Source organism: Cherax quadricarinatus, chromosome 1 (genome assembly GCF_038502225.1).
Source record: "Cherax quadricarinatus isolate ZL_2023a chromosome 1, ASM3850222v1, whole genome shotgun sequence".
NCBI classification, from domain to species: domain Eukaryota; kingdom Metazoa; phylum Arthropoda; class Malacostraca; order Decapoda; family Parastacidae; genus Cherax; species Cherax quadricarinatus.
The window spans coordinates 28,551,764-28,566,042 of NC_091292.1; the positions used below are offsets into that span (position 1 = coordinate 28,551,764).

The following is a 14,279-nucleotide window of genomic DNA, read 5'->3' on the forward strand; positions in this document are numbered from 1 at the left end:
TGTCCTCCAGTGTCGTCAGTCCAATCTCCCTCAACCTTTCCTCGTACGACATTCCCCTGAGCTCTGGGACTAGCCTTGTTGCAAACCTTTGTACTTTCTCTAACTTCTTGACGTGCTTGACCAGGTGTGGGTTCCAGACTGGTGCTGCATACTCCAGTATGGGCCTAACATACACAGTGTACAGTGTCTTGAACGATTCCTTATTAAGGTATCAGAACGCTATTCTCAGGTTTGCCAGGCGCCCATATGCTGCAGCAGTTATTTGGTTGATGTGTGCCTCCGGTGATGTGCTCGGTGTTATGGTCACCCCAAGGTCTTTCTCCCTGAGTGAGGTCTGTAGTCTTTGTCCACCTAGCCTATACTCTGCAGTCTTCTTTGCCCCTCCCCAATCTTCATGACTTTGCATTTGGCTGGATTGAATTCGAGAAGCCAGTTACTGGACCACATGTCCAGCCTGTCCAGGTTTCTTTGCAGTCCTGCCTCATCCTCATCCGATTTAATTCTTCTCATCAACTTCACATCATCTGCGAACAGGGACACTTCAGAGTCTATTCCTTCCATCATGTCGTTCACATATATCAAAAATAGCACTTGTCCTAGAACTGACCCCTGTGGGACCCCGCTCGTCACAGGCGCCCACTGTGATACCTCTTCACGTACCATGACTCGTTGCTGCCTCCCTGTCAGGTATTCCCTGATCCATTGCAGTGCCCTCCCTGTTACATGCGCCTGATCCTCCAGCTTCTGCACAAATCTTTTGTGGGAAACTGTGTCAAAGGCCTTCCTGCAGTCTAGGAAAACGCAATCTACCCACCCCTCTCTCTCATGTCTTACTTCTGTTACCTTGTCATACAACTCCAGGAAGTTTGTGATACACGATTTGCCTTTCATGAACCCATGCTGGTTTTCATTTATAATCTTGTTCCTTTCCAGGTGTTCGACCACTCTCCTCCTGATAATCTTCTCCATGACTTTGCACACAATACATGTCAGAGACACAGGTCTGTAGTTTAGCGCCTCGTTTCTGCTTCCTTTCTTAAATATGGGGACTACATTAGCTGTCTTCCATTTCTCAGGTAGTTGCCCAGTTTCAAGGGATGTGTTGAAGATTGTGGTTAGAGGCATGCACAGCATCTCTGCTCCTTCTCTAAGGACCCATGGGGAGATGTTGTCCAGTCCCATCGCCTTTGAGGTGTCAAGGTCACTTAGCAGCTTCTTCACCTCCTCCTCGGTTGTTCATATGTCATCCAACACTTGTTGGTATATTCCCTCTTGATGTTCCCTTCTGTGCTGTCTTCCCACAGCCCTTCCTGTCTCTACTGTAAAAACTTCCTTAAATCCCCTGTTCAGCTCCTCACATACCTCCTGATCATTTCTTGTGAGTTCTCCACCTTCTGTCCTTAATCTGATCACCTGGTCTTTGTTGTCTTCCTCCTGATGTGGCTGTACAACAGTTTCGGGTCAGTCTTGATTCTCGATGCTATGTCATTTTCATACTGTCGCTGGGCCTCCCTCCTTACCTGAGCGTACTCATTCCTGGCTCTGCGACTGATCTCCCTATTTTCGTGTGTTCTCTACCTTCTGTACTTTTTCCATTCTCTATTGCACTTTGTTTTTGCCTCCTTACACCGTCGGGTAAACCAGAGGCTCGTTCTGGTCTTCCCATTGTTACTGTTGCCCTTGGGAATAAACCTTTCCACTGCCTCCTTGCATTTTGTTGTTACATACTCCATCATTTCATTTACTGGTTTTCCTGCCAGTTCTCTGTCCCACTGGACCTCCCGCAGGAAGTTCTTCAACCCTATGTAGTCCCCTCTTTTATAGTCAGGCTTTTCCCATTCAACTCCTGTTATTCTCTCCACTTGCAGCTCTACTATGTATTCAAAGCACAGAACCACATGGTCGCTAGCTCCTAGGGGACTCTCATACTTGATGTCCTCAATGTCTGAGCTGCCCAGGGTGAACACAAGGTCCAATCTTGCTGGTTCATCCTCCCCTCTCTGGTAGTGTCCTTAACATGTTGGTGCATGAGGTTTTCCAGCACCACATCCAACATCCTGGCTCTCCATGTTTTGGGACCCCCATGTGGCTACAGGTTTTCCCAGTCAATCTCCCTGTGGTTGAAATCCCCCATAACCAGCAACTTTGCTCTGCTGGAGTGAGCTCTTTTTGCCACCTCAGCAAGTGTGTCCACCATTGCTCTGTTGCTCTCTTCATATTCCTCTCTTGGCCTCCTGCGGTTCTGTGGTGGATTATACATCACGGCAATGACCACTTTGTGTTCCCCAGACTGAAATGTACCTACTATGTAGCCTCTTTCTCCCGTCTCATCTATGCCTTCCATTTTCTCGAATTTCCATCTGTTTTTTACGAGCAGAGCAACCCCACCTCCCCCTCTGCCCCTTCTATCTTTCCTCATGATCTGGTATCCTGGTGGGAAGATTGCATCTGTTATTGTCTCTGTGAGTTTTGTTTCTGTAACTGCTATGATGTCTGGGGACTTCTCATTGATTCTTTCTTGCCATTCCTCATGTTTATTCGTTAATCCATCTGCATTTGTGTACCAAACCTTCAACTTCTGTTCTAATACTGTAACTGTGGTGCGGGGGGTGGGAACAGAGGGATCGGTGTGTGATGGTTGGTTTGGATTGTTCAGTTGCCTTGGGGGTGTCGTGGCTGGAGTCCTTCTGCAGGTGTTTCTGGGGGGTGTGCTTGTCCTTCCATTTGATCCTGGGTTATTCTGCTCTCCTTTTTCATTTCCTCCCATTTCTCCTTTCATTTTTGAACTCTCTCTTTCATCGTCTTCCTTTCGTCCTGTGTTCTGTCTCGATCGAGGTACACACTCCAGAACTCATGCTTGCCTCTCTTACGTGCTTTCTCCTGCAGGATCGTGGTTCGGGTTGATTCTGCCTTGAAAATTACTTTGAGAGGCCGATTCCTTTTCTTTGTGAACCACCCGATTCTCCGAAAATTTGCCACCTGGGTCATGTCCCCCTCGCCTATCACCTTCATGATGTCTTCAATCGCTTTTTTCTCCTCCTGCTTTCTTTCATCATAAGTTTCCCCTTTAGCTTCCTCTAGCCCATAGACAAACACGGATCTCTCCCTTTCCACCTCCCACTGTGACTCCCATTGCATCCTTTGATGTGTTTTAGTTCCTTCCCGTGGAGTGTTCCTTCCTTCAGTCCCTTCCCTAGTTATGGCCCCTATGCTTCTTGGTTTGTCCTTCCTGCTCACCTCTTCCTGGCCCCCACAGGTATCTGGTATGGTCCCTGCACATGTTCTAGTTCCTTCAATGTCTTCCAACCTCTCATTCTGTCCTAGTGTGCTCCCTGTCTTTGTTTTGGCCCCATGTGGGTTTGACAGGACCTCTGCATACAGTTTAGTTTCCATGCTCCCTTCAGACCTGTTGTCTGTGTCTGATGTAGCCATTGCCGATGCTACTTCTGTAATATCTTTGTCTCTATGCTGTTTCATATGTCTCAGCTCCTCTTCTAATCTCTCTATCTTGATTTCTGCTGCTGTGGCCTGTTGCTTCCACCTTCTGCATTCTGCTGCTAACCTCTCTTCCATCTTCCTTTCCAGCTCATCTAGTCTCCTTCCCCAGTCTTCCTGTTTTTTGAGCTCTGCCTCCCATTCCTCCCTCCCTGATTCGTCCTTGGAGCCCCGTGTCCTCATCCTGGTTCTAGGTTCCCACGTTTCTCCACAGAAGGGGGACGGGTGGTTAGGGGGAGGGGAATAGATGTTTAGGAGGAGAGGGGATGGATGGTTATTGGAGGGGTAGAGATAGTTGGGGGAGGGGGTTAGGTGGTTTGGGAAGGGGGTGAGGTGGTTTGGGGAGGGGGAGTATGTGTTTGAGAGAGAGAGAGGGGATGGATGGTTATGGGGGAGGGGGAGGATGGTTATTGGAGGGAGGGAGGTAGTTGGGGGGGTTGGATGGTTTGGGGAGGGGTTAGGTGGTTTGGGGGAAGGGTAGGTGGCTAAGGTGAGGTGGTTAGGGAAAGGGGAGAGGTGGTTAGGGGAGGGGGGTATGTGTTTGTGTCAAGTGGTGGTGGTGTGTGTGTGTGTGTGTGTGTGTGTGTGTGTGTGTGTGTGCGCGCATGTGTGCGTGTGTGCGTGTGTACTCACCTAGTTGAGGTTGCAGGGGTCGAGTCCGAGCTCCTGGCCCCGCCTCTTCACTGATAGCTACTAGGTCACTCTCCCTGAGCCGTGAGCTTTATCATACCTCTGCTTAAAGCTATGTATGGATCCTGCCTCCACTACATCGCTTCCCAAACTATTCCACTTACTGACTACTCTGTGGCTGTAGAAATACTTCCTAACATCCCTGTGATTCATCTGTGTCTTCAACTTCCAACTGTGTCCCCTTGTTACTGTGTCCAATCTCTGGAACATCCTGTCTTTGTCCACCTTGTCAATTCCTCTCAGTATTTTGTATGTCGTTATCATGTCCCCCCTATCTCTCCTGTCCTCCAGTGTCGTCAGGTTGATTTCCCTTAACCTCTGCTCATAGGACATACCTCTTAGCTCTGGGACTAGTCTTGTTGCAAACCTTTGCACTTTCTCTAGTTTCTTTACATGCTTGGCTAGGTGTGGGTTCCAAACTGGTGCCGCATACTCCAATATGGGCCTAACGTACACGGTGTACAGGGTCCTGAACGATTCCTTATTAAGATGTCGGAATGCTGTTCTGAGGTTTGCTAGGCGCCAATATGCTGCAGCAGTTATTTGGTTGATGTGCGCTTCAGATGTGCCTGGTGTTATACTCACCCCAAGATCTTTTTCCTTGAGTGAGGTTTGTAGTCTCTGGCCCCCTAGACTGTACTCCATCTGTGGTCTTCTTTGCCCTTCCCCAATCTTCATGACTTTGCACTTGGTGGGATTGAACTCCAGGAGCCAATTGCTGGACCAGGTCTGCAGCCTGTCCAGATCCCTTTGTAGTTCTGCCTGGTCTTCGATCGAGTGAATTCTTCTCATCAGCTTCACGTCATCTGCAAACAGGGACACCTCAGAGTCTATTCCTTCCGTCATGTCGTTCACAAATACCAGAAACAGCACTGGTCCTAGAACTGACCCCTGTGGGACCCCGCTGGTCACAGGTGCCCACTCTGACACCTCGCCACTTACCATGACTCGCTGCTGTCTTCCTGACAAGTATTCCCTGATCCATTGTAGTGCCTTCCCTGTTATCCCTGCTTGGTCCTCCAGTTTTTGCACCAATCTCTTGTGTGGAACTGTGTCAAACGCCTTCTTGCAGTCCAAGAATATGCAATCCACCCACCCCTCTCTCTCTTGTCTTACTGCTGTCACCATGTCATAGAACTCCAGTAGGTTTGTGACACAGGATTTCCCGTCCCTGAAACCATGTTGGCTGCTGTTGATGAGATCATTCCTTTCTAGGTGTTCCACCACTCTTCTCCTGATAATCTTCTCCATGATTTTGCATACTATACATGTCAGTGACACTGGTCTGTAGTTTAATGCTTCATGTCTGTCTCCTTTTTTAAAGATTGCGACTACATTTGCTGTCTTCCATGCCTCAGGCAATCTCCCTGTTTCGATAGATGTATTGAATATTGTTGTTAGGGGTACACATAGTGCCTCTGCTCCCTCTCTCAATACCCATGGGGAGATGTTATCTGGCCCCATTGCCTTTGAGGTATCTAGCTCACTCAGAAGCCTCTTCACTTCTTCCTCGGTTGTGTGCACTGTGTCCAGCACTTGGTGGTGTGCCCCACCTCTCCGTCTTTCTGGAGCCCCTTCTGTCTCCTCTGTGAACACTTCTTTGAATCTCTTGTTGAGTTCCTCACATACTTCACGGTCATTTCTTGTTGTCTCTCCTCCTTCCTTAGCCTGATTACCTGGTCCTTGACTGTTGTTTTCCTCCTGATGTGGCTGTACAACAGTTTTGGGTCAGATTTGGCTTTTGCTGCTATGTCATTTTCATATTGTCTTTGGGCCTCCCTTCTTATCTGTGCATATTCGTTTCTGGCTCTGTGACTGCTCTCCTTATTCTCCTGGGTCCTTTGCCTTCTATATTTCTTCCATTCCCTAGCACACTTGGTTTTTGCCTCCCTGCACCTTTGGGTAAACCATGGGCTCATCCTGGCTTTTTCATTATTCCTGTTACCTTTGGGTACAAACCTCTCCTCAGCCTCCTTGCATTTTGTTGCTACATATTCCATCATCTCATTAACTGGCTTCCCTGCCAGTTCTCTGTCCCACTGAACCCCGTTCAGGAAGTTCCTCATTCCTGTGTAGTCCCCTTTCTTGTAGTTTGGCTTCATTCGTCCTGGCCTTCCTGCTTCTCCCTCCACTTGTAGCTCTACTCTGTATTCGAAGCTTAAAACCACATGGTCACTGGCCCCAAGGGGTCTTTCATATGTGATGTCCTTGATATCTGCACTACTCAAGGCGAATACTAAGTCCAGCCTTGCTGATTCATCCTCTCCTCTCTCTCTTGTAGTGTCCCTTACGTGTTGGTACATGAAGTTTTCCAGTACCACCTCCATCATCTTAGCCCTCCATGTATCTTGGTCCCCATGCGGGTCCAAGTTCTCCCAATCAATCTCCTTGTGGTTAAAGTCACCCATGATCAGGAGCTTTGCCCTGCATGCATGAGCTCTATTGCTCTCGTCGTACTCTTCCCTTGGCCTACTGCTGTTGTGTGGTGGGTTATACATCACTGCTATTACCACCTTGGGACCTCCAGAGTGAAGCGTTCCCGCTATGTAATCACTTTCTTCTCCGCTGTCTCCTCTCTCCAGCTCATCAAAATTCCAGCGATTTTTGATCAGCAATGCCACTGCTCCACCCCCCCTGTTCCCTGTGTGTGTGTGTGTGTGTGTGTGTGTGTGTGTGTGTATTCGCCTAGTAAGTTACCATATTGTCCTAGTGTAGGTGTGTGTATATGTGTGTGTTCATGTGTATGGGGGAGGTGTGAGGGGGAGATACTGCTAACACATACCAGTAATTCTGGGTTATAAAAAGCGGAACTTGCTACTAGGGTCTAGAGCTTCTATGAGTGTCTACCCTTGTGTGTATGTGCTTGTGTGTGGAGGGATGGTTAGGAGGGGGTAGGTGTTGTGGTTGAAAGATCCGTCGTATAGGCACAAATTTAGTCTCATTTATCTTTCCCAATTATGCTACTCTCTCCACTTCTTGCCCTTTCTGAATTTACGTATTAATTGTTGCTGGTTATTATCATATTCCTTGTTCACATTGAGAGAGGACTTCCTAGCTTCCTAAGTATTCTTACTGCTAATAACTACCGGTAGTAACACTGCCCTACCCCTGTGTGTGTGAGTGTGTGTGTGTGTGAGTGTGTGTGTGTGTGAGAGGTGTCTTGTGCAGTGTAATGACTGGCCGTGACTTCTTGTGACCTGACCACAACCCTCCTGGGACTTGACCCTTGCACCGTCTTACAATGTGTGTGTGTGTGTGTGTGTGTGTGTCACACATTACCTAATGCTGGACGTGGTATTCGAACCCATACGATGTCCTGGTTAGGCCGAGGTTTTGACGATGGTTCCGTGGCCCTATACACCGTGGCCCTGTGCATCGTGGCCCTGTACATCGTGGCCCTGTACACCGTGGCCCTGTACACCGTGGCCCTGTACACCGTGGCCCTGTACAACATTGCCCTGTACACCGAGGCCCTGTACACCATGGCCCTCTACACTGTGGCCCTGTACATTGTGGCTCTCTACACCATGGCCCTCTACACCGTGGCCCTCTACATCGTGGCCCTGTACAACATGGCCCTATACACCGTGGCCCTGTATAACATGGCCCTCTCCACACTAGCCATGTACACCGTGGGTTTAATCTAGATGAGTTGAGTATTCTCAGGGGATGAGTCAGATATGTGATGCCTTAAACCACTGATTTTATTTTGGAATATATAATGATGAAGTATAGAGAATTCGAAATGGGTATTGTAAAACACACTTGGCATTATTTAAGAGGCAGATAAAGTAAAATACCCGAAATTATTAAAATTACAGAGAGTATGTAATATTACTGGTAATAATGTGAGTGGAACCTATGGTTTGTTGCATATTGCCGAGACTCGGGTAATATACGACACGCTCACACCGGTATTATTTTTCATATTTTTTTTTACTGCATATTTTCAGCTATAATATGATAATTTAAATGTCTAACTTTGCATTATATTTTTTCCCTCACTCTATAATAAACTGATTCTCTTGTTGCCTGGAAGAAAACGTTGTAAATTTCCCGTAATAAGTTTTAAAGTTGTGAAAAATAAGTTATTTTCCTCTTAAATGCTGAAACTTAACCTGGTGTGAGATTATTATTATTTTGTAGCGCTAAACCCGTAGACCTGCTGCAGTGTTCCTCCTTTCTTATATTCTTATTTCACATCTGTGCAGCATTTTCCAACTGACTCTGTGAGTGTTGAGCATGTCTCACGCAGTGTTGTGTGGCACTGTGAGTGTTGAGCATGTCTCACGCAGTGTTGTGTGGCACTGTGAGTGTTGAGCATGTCTCACGTAGTGTTGTGTGGCAATGTGAGTGTTGAGCATGTCTCACGCAGTGTTGTGTGGCACTGTGAGTGTTGAGCATGTCTCACGTAGTGTTGTGTGGCACTGTGAGTGTTGAGCATGTCTCACGCAGTGTTGTGTGGCACTGTGAGTGTTGAGCATGTCTCACGCAGTGTTGTGTGGCACTGTGAGTGTTGAGCATGTCTCACGCAGTGTTGTGTGGCACTGTGAATGTTGAACATGTTTCACGCAGTGTTGTGTGGCACTGTGAGTGTTGAGCATGTCTCACGCAGTGTTGTGTGGCACTGTGAACGTTGAGCATGGCTCACGCAGTGTTGTGTGGCACTGTGAGTGTTGAGTATGTCTCAAGCAGTGTTGTGTGGCACTGTGAGTGTTGAGCATGTCTCACGTAGTGTTGTGTGGCACTGTGAGTGTTGAGCATGTCTCACCCAGTGTTGTTTACCTGGAGTTTACCTGGAGAGAGTTCCGGGGGTCAACGCCCCCGCGGCCCGGTCTGTGACCAGGCCTCCTTAGGTCAGTGTCCCAGGATGCGACCCACACCAGTCGACTAACACCCAGGTACCCATTTTACTGATGGGGAACATAGACAACAGGTGGAAAGAAACACGTCCAATGCTTCTACTCTGGCTGGGAATCGAACCCAGGCCCTCACCGTGTGAAGCGAGAGCGTTAACCACCAGGCCACCAGAGTGAGTGTTGAGCATGTCTCACGCAGTGTTGTGTGGCATTGTGAGTGTTGAGCATGGCTCACGCAGTGTTGTGTGGCACTGTGAGTGTTGAGCATGTCTCACGTAGTGTTGTGTGGCACTGTGAGTGTTGAGCATGTCTCACGCAGTGTTGTGTGGCACTGTGAGTGTTGAGCATGTCTCACGCAGTGTTGTGTGGCACTGTGAATGTTGAACATGTTTCACGCAGTGTTGTGTGGCACTGTGAGTGTTGAGCATGTCTCACGCAGTGTTGTGTGGCACTGTGAACGTTGAGCATGGCTCACGCAGTGTTGTGTGGCACTGTGAGTGTTGAGTATGTCTCAAGCAGTGTTGTGTGGCACTGTGAGTGTTGAGCATGTCTCACGTAGTGTTGTGTGGCACTGTGAGTGTTGAGCATGTCTCACCCAGTGTTGTTTACCTGGAGTTTACCTGGAGAGAGTTCCGGGGGTCAACGCCCCCGCGGCCCGGTCTGTGACCAGGCCTCCTTAGGTCAGTGTCCCAGGATGCGACCCACACCAGTCGACTAACACCCAGGTACCCATTTTACTGATGGGGAACATAGACAACAGGTGGAAAGAAACACGTCCAATGCTTCTACTCTGGCTGGGAATCGAACCCAGGCCCTCACCGTGTGAAGCGAGAGCGTTAACCACCAGGCCACCAGAGTGAGTGTTGAGCATGTCTCACGCAGTGTTGTGTGGCATTGTGAGTGTTGAGCATGGCTCACGCAGTGTTGTGTGGCACTGAAACACAGTGGCATCACCAACACACTGAAACACAGTGGCATCACCAACACACTGAAACACAGTGACATCACCAACATTATTTTCTAATCGTCTCCACCTTCGTCAGCGCATTATGATCCGTTCTACTGTAGCTCTTCCTTTTAAATATAATAATAAATTTCAACCTTTATAAAAATATTCATGACTGTGATGAATGTGGGGGTCATTGGGCCGCCAGCAGCAACAGCCTGGTTGATCAGGAAAGCACAAGACAAACCCGGCCCTGCGTGAGTAGGAAATCTCTCGGAATCCATGGAAAGTATATCAAATGCAACCAGTTTGTACCTCCAGTTTGTAACCTCCAGTTTGTACCTCCAGTTTGTAACCTCCAGTTTGTACCTCCAGTTTGTAACCTCCAGTTTGTAACCTCCAGTTTGTAACCTCCAGTTTGTAACCTACAGTTTGTAACCTCCAGTTTGTAACTAGTTTGTACCTCCAGTTTGTAACCTCTAGTTTGTAACCTCCAGTTTGTAACCTCCAGTTTGTAACCTCCAGTTTGTAACCTCCAGTTTGTACCTCCAGTTTGTACCTCCAGTTTGTACCTCCAGTTTGTACCTCCAGTTTGTACCTCCAGTTTGTACCTCCAGTTTGTAACCTCCAGTTTGTACCTCCAGTTTGTAACCTCCAGTTTGTACCTCCAGTTTGTACCTCCAGTTTGTACCTCCAGTTTGTACCTCCAGTTTGTACCTCCAGTTTGTAACCTCCAGTTTGTACCTCCAGTTTGTACCTCCAGTTTGTACCTCCAGTTTGTACCTCCAGTTTGTACCTCCAGTTTGTACCTCCAGTTTGTACCTCCAGTTTGTACCTCCAGTTTGTACCTCCAGTTTGTACCTCCAGTTTGTAACCTCCAGTTTGTAACCTCCAGTTTGTAACCTCCAGTTTGTACCTCCAGTTTGTACCTCCAGTTTGTAACCTCCAGTTTGTAACCTCCAGTTTGTACCTCCAGTTTGTACCTCCAGTTTGTACCTCCAGTTTGTACCTCCAGTTTGTACCTCCAGTTTGTACCTCCAGTTTGTACCTCCAGTTTGTAACCTCCAGTTTGTACCTCCAGTTTGTAACCTCCAGTTTGTACCTCCAGTTTGTACCTCCAGTTTGTACCTCCAGTTTGTACCTCCAGTTTGTAACCTCCAGTTTGTACCTCCAGTTTGTACCTCCAGTTTGTACCTCCAGTTTGTACCTCCAGTTTGTACCTCCAGTTTGTACCTCCAGTTTGTACCTCCAGTTTGTAACCTCCAGTTTGTAACCTCCAGTTTGTACCTCCAGTTTGTACCTCCAGTTTGTACCTCCAGTTTGTACCTCCAGTTTGTACCTCCAGTTTGTACCTCCAGTTTGTACCTCCAGTTTGTAACCTCCAGTTTGTAACCTCCAGTTTGTAACCTCCAGTTTGTACCTCCAGTTTGTAACCTCCAGTTTGTACCTCCAGTTTGTACCTCCAGTTTGTACCTCCAGTTTGTACCTCCAGTTTGTATCTCCAGTTTGTACCTCCAGTTTGTAACCTCCAGTTTGTAACCTCCAGTTTGTACCTCCAGTTTGTACCTCCAGTTTGTACCTCCAGTTTGTACCTCCAGTTTGTACCTCCAGTTTGTACCTCCAGTTTGTACCTCCAGTTTGTACCTCCAGTTTGTAACCTCCAGTTTGTAACCTCCAGTTTGTACCTCCAGTTTGTACCTCCAGTTTGTACCTCCAGTTTGTACCTCCAGTTTGTACCTCCCTGCCACCATCTCTCACCCCACAATGTCCTTCCTCCTCTCCACCCTTTCCTTTTTGAGTTCCGAGTTTTTCTACTCCCGGAGCCCGGCCATGGGCCAGGCTCGTCTAGTCCTCACCTGGTCAACCAGGCTGTTGCTGCTGGTGGCTCACTGACCCACATATCCATCACAGTCTGGTGTATATGTATAACCTTTTGAGATTTACTTATTTAATAATAAAGACTAATTATTTTAGAAACTCGCAAAAGTTTGTTGTGTAACTATCTTTTGATGGTTGTGGCGGTCATCGCCTCTGCAGCCCGATCCCGTCCCACCCCTCCTGGTGAACAACCTGATCAGTTACACTATTGGTGCTAGCATCACGCAGTTTAACGTAAGCACCACAGCTTATCAAGGTCTGTTTGTTGACCGACGTCTAGTTGTCGATTTCTGGAGTTATTTTCTACGTGGCCTGGTCCAACATAGGCCTCCTTGAATTGGAAGGGATTGTTTGTAAAAGCTGTTTTCCACCTGTTCTTGTAAATAATAATCTCATTTTTTCTGACGCAGTTTTACGATGAAGTAGAGTTGATGCTTATTCCTAAGTACACGTTGTAAAGCTTATGTTTTCTTAATATACAAAAAACTGAGAGAGCCTGTGAAACAAACAGTTTCAGCAGTTAAAAATATTTAAAAAGGGGGATTAATTAGATTGGGAAGCGGAGGTACTGAGAACAGAAGGAATATTTTTAGAGTTGTTAAATGTTGACGAAGAAAGAGAAGCAAGTGCGTTATGTTGACGAAGAAAGAGAAGCAAGTGCGTTATGTTGACGAAGAAAGAGAAGCAAGTGCGTTATGTTGACGAAGAAAGAGAAGCAAGTGCGTTATGTTGACGAAGAAAGAGAAGCAAGTGCGTTATGTTGACGAAGAAAGAGAAGCAAGTGCGTTTTGTTTGTGATCCGTCGTGTTGTTGGAATGTGAGCAAGGTACATTTATGAAGGGATTTAGGGAAGCCGATTAGCCGGACTATCTTCCTGGAGGTGGGAAGTACAGTGTCTATACTGAAGGAAAGGTGGGTCGGGCCATCTGAATTCTGATGTCAGCATGATAATGATGGAAGATAGTGATGGAATGGATGGCAGTGAAGGTGTTTTTCCTTTCTGGGGTCACCCTTCATCAGTGAGAGAAGGTCAGTGGATTAAAAAAAATCGTTGTGTGGGGGGAGTATATATATGAGAGAGAGGCTGTTAGCCTTAACAGAGGCTGTTGGTGCTAACAGCACGCAGTCCAGTAGAAACACCATAGGCTGTCTGATCAGAATTATTATAATATTATATTTATGGGGAGGCGCTAAACCAAAAGAGGCCATACACTGCTTGGGCAATGAGAATTAATCAGGTTCAATCCAAGGAGAGGGGAACAAATCATATTCCTTAGATCAAGAGCCTCTTGCCGGCATCAAAGAACCTTGTGGGTCTGAACAAACTGTCCAGTGGAACCCGTTAAGTTCACTGTTGACGACAGTCTGTTTATAATGACTCCTAACATGTGGTGAGTGGCACTACTAGGATAACAGTACCAGCAGCTGAGTTTCTAGACTCAATGACATATTTCCAAGGAGTATAATACTCCACAACAAAGATGGAGAGAATGAGGATGAGAGAATGACTGAGATAGGATACGTAGCTGTAGGTGATACGTTAGGCTGGGTGTGTTGGGTCTCTTGACTTGTGGCCTACAATTAGCAACAGCCTGATAAGTGGAAATGTGCTGGTACTGTACTCTGTTGGCCAGAAGCAGCAACAGTCTGGTAAGTCTGAGTATGATAATCGTAGAAATACCGACAAAAAATGTTAGGTAAATGGACACAGATGCAACTAATATGACATTTTATTGTGGCAACGTTTCACTCTCCAGGAGCTTTCTCAAGCCGGACAAAGCTCCTGGAGAGCGAAACGTTGCCACAAGAAAATGTCATATTAGTTTCACCTGTGTCCATTTACCTAACAAGCCGTGAGTATGTTGGGTGTGTAGGTTTGGCAGCCACAAGCAGCACTTTGCTAAGTCGGTAAGAAACACAGCAGCAACAACCTGAGCTGCAACCTAATTAATATTTCGAGTGGAAGTTTTGCAGAGCAAACTCATTGAAAATTTTAAGCTAATTGTTTGCTAAGTTATGTTTTTTGTTTCAAAGTGATGTGCATATGTGTTTATTATTCCTTCAGCTCATAGAACTAGAGAACTGTTGGCAGTATTCTTATGTTTGTAAATATCTCCACAACTGGTTCTGCGAGCAGTAAATGTTGATTTTTTTTTTTATTCGCCGGTATTCTCCCGGCCCGGGTCTTTTCCAAGTAGTGGTGACCCGGCCTTGGCTCCCTATCTGGGGAGTATCTCGAGACGTAAGTCTCCCATGGGAGGAGGTACAAGTACCCCCTCATCTTTGGGATCAACTGTCCCCAGGCCTAGCCACATTCCCCGCCCTCATGGGGCTCGTAGGGAGAAGCTAGGCCTCTGGTCTGCCATCTGCCCCGCCCCAAAGGGGCTCGTGGGGATGGCAGTCTTATGAGC

General features: G+C 47.1%; 1 protein-coding gene across 9 annotated transcripts in view; it reads left to right on the top strand.

Moving 5' to 3' along the window:
- The window catches only part of kug (FAT atypical cadherin kugelei), a 913,302-nt gene that overhangs the window by 313,780 nt on the left and 585,243 nt on the right, over positions 1 to 14,279 (top strand). The gene's annotated exons all lie outside the window — the stretch shown is intronic.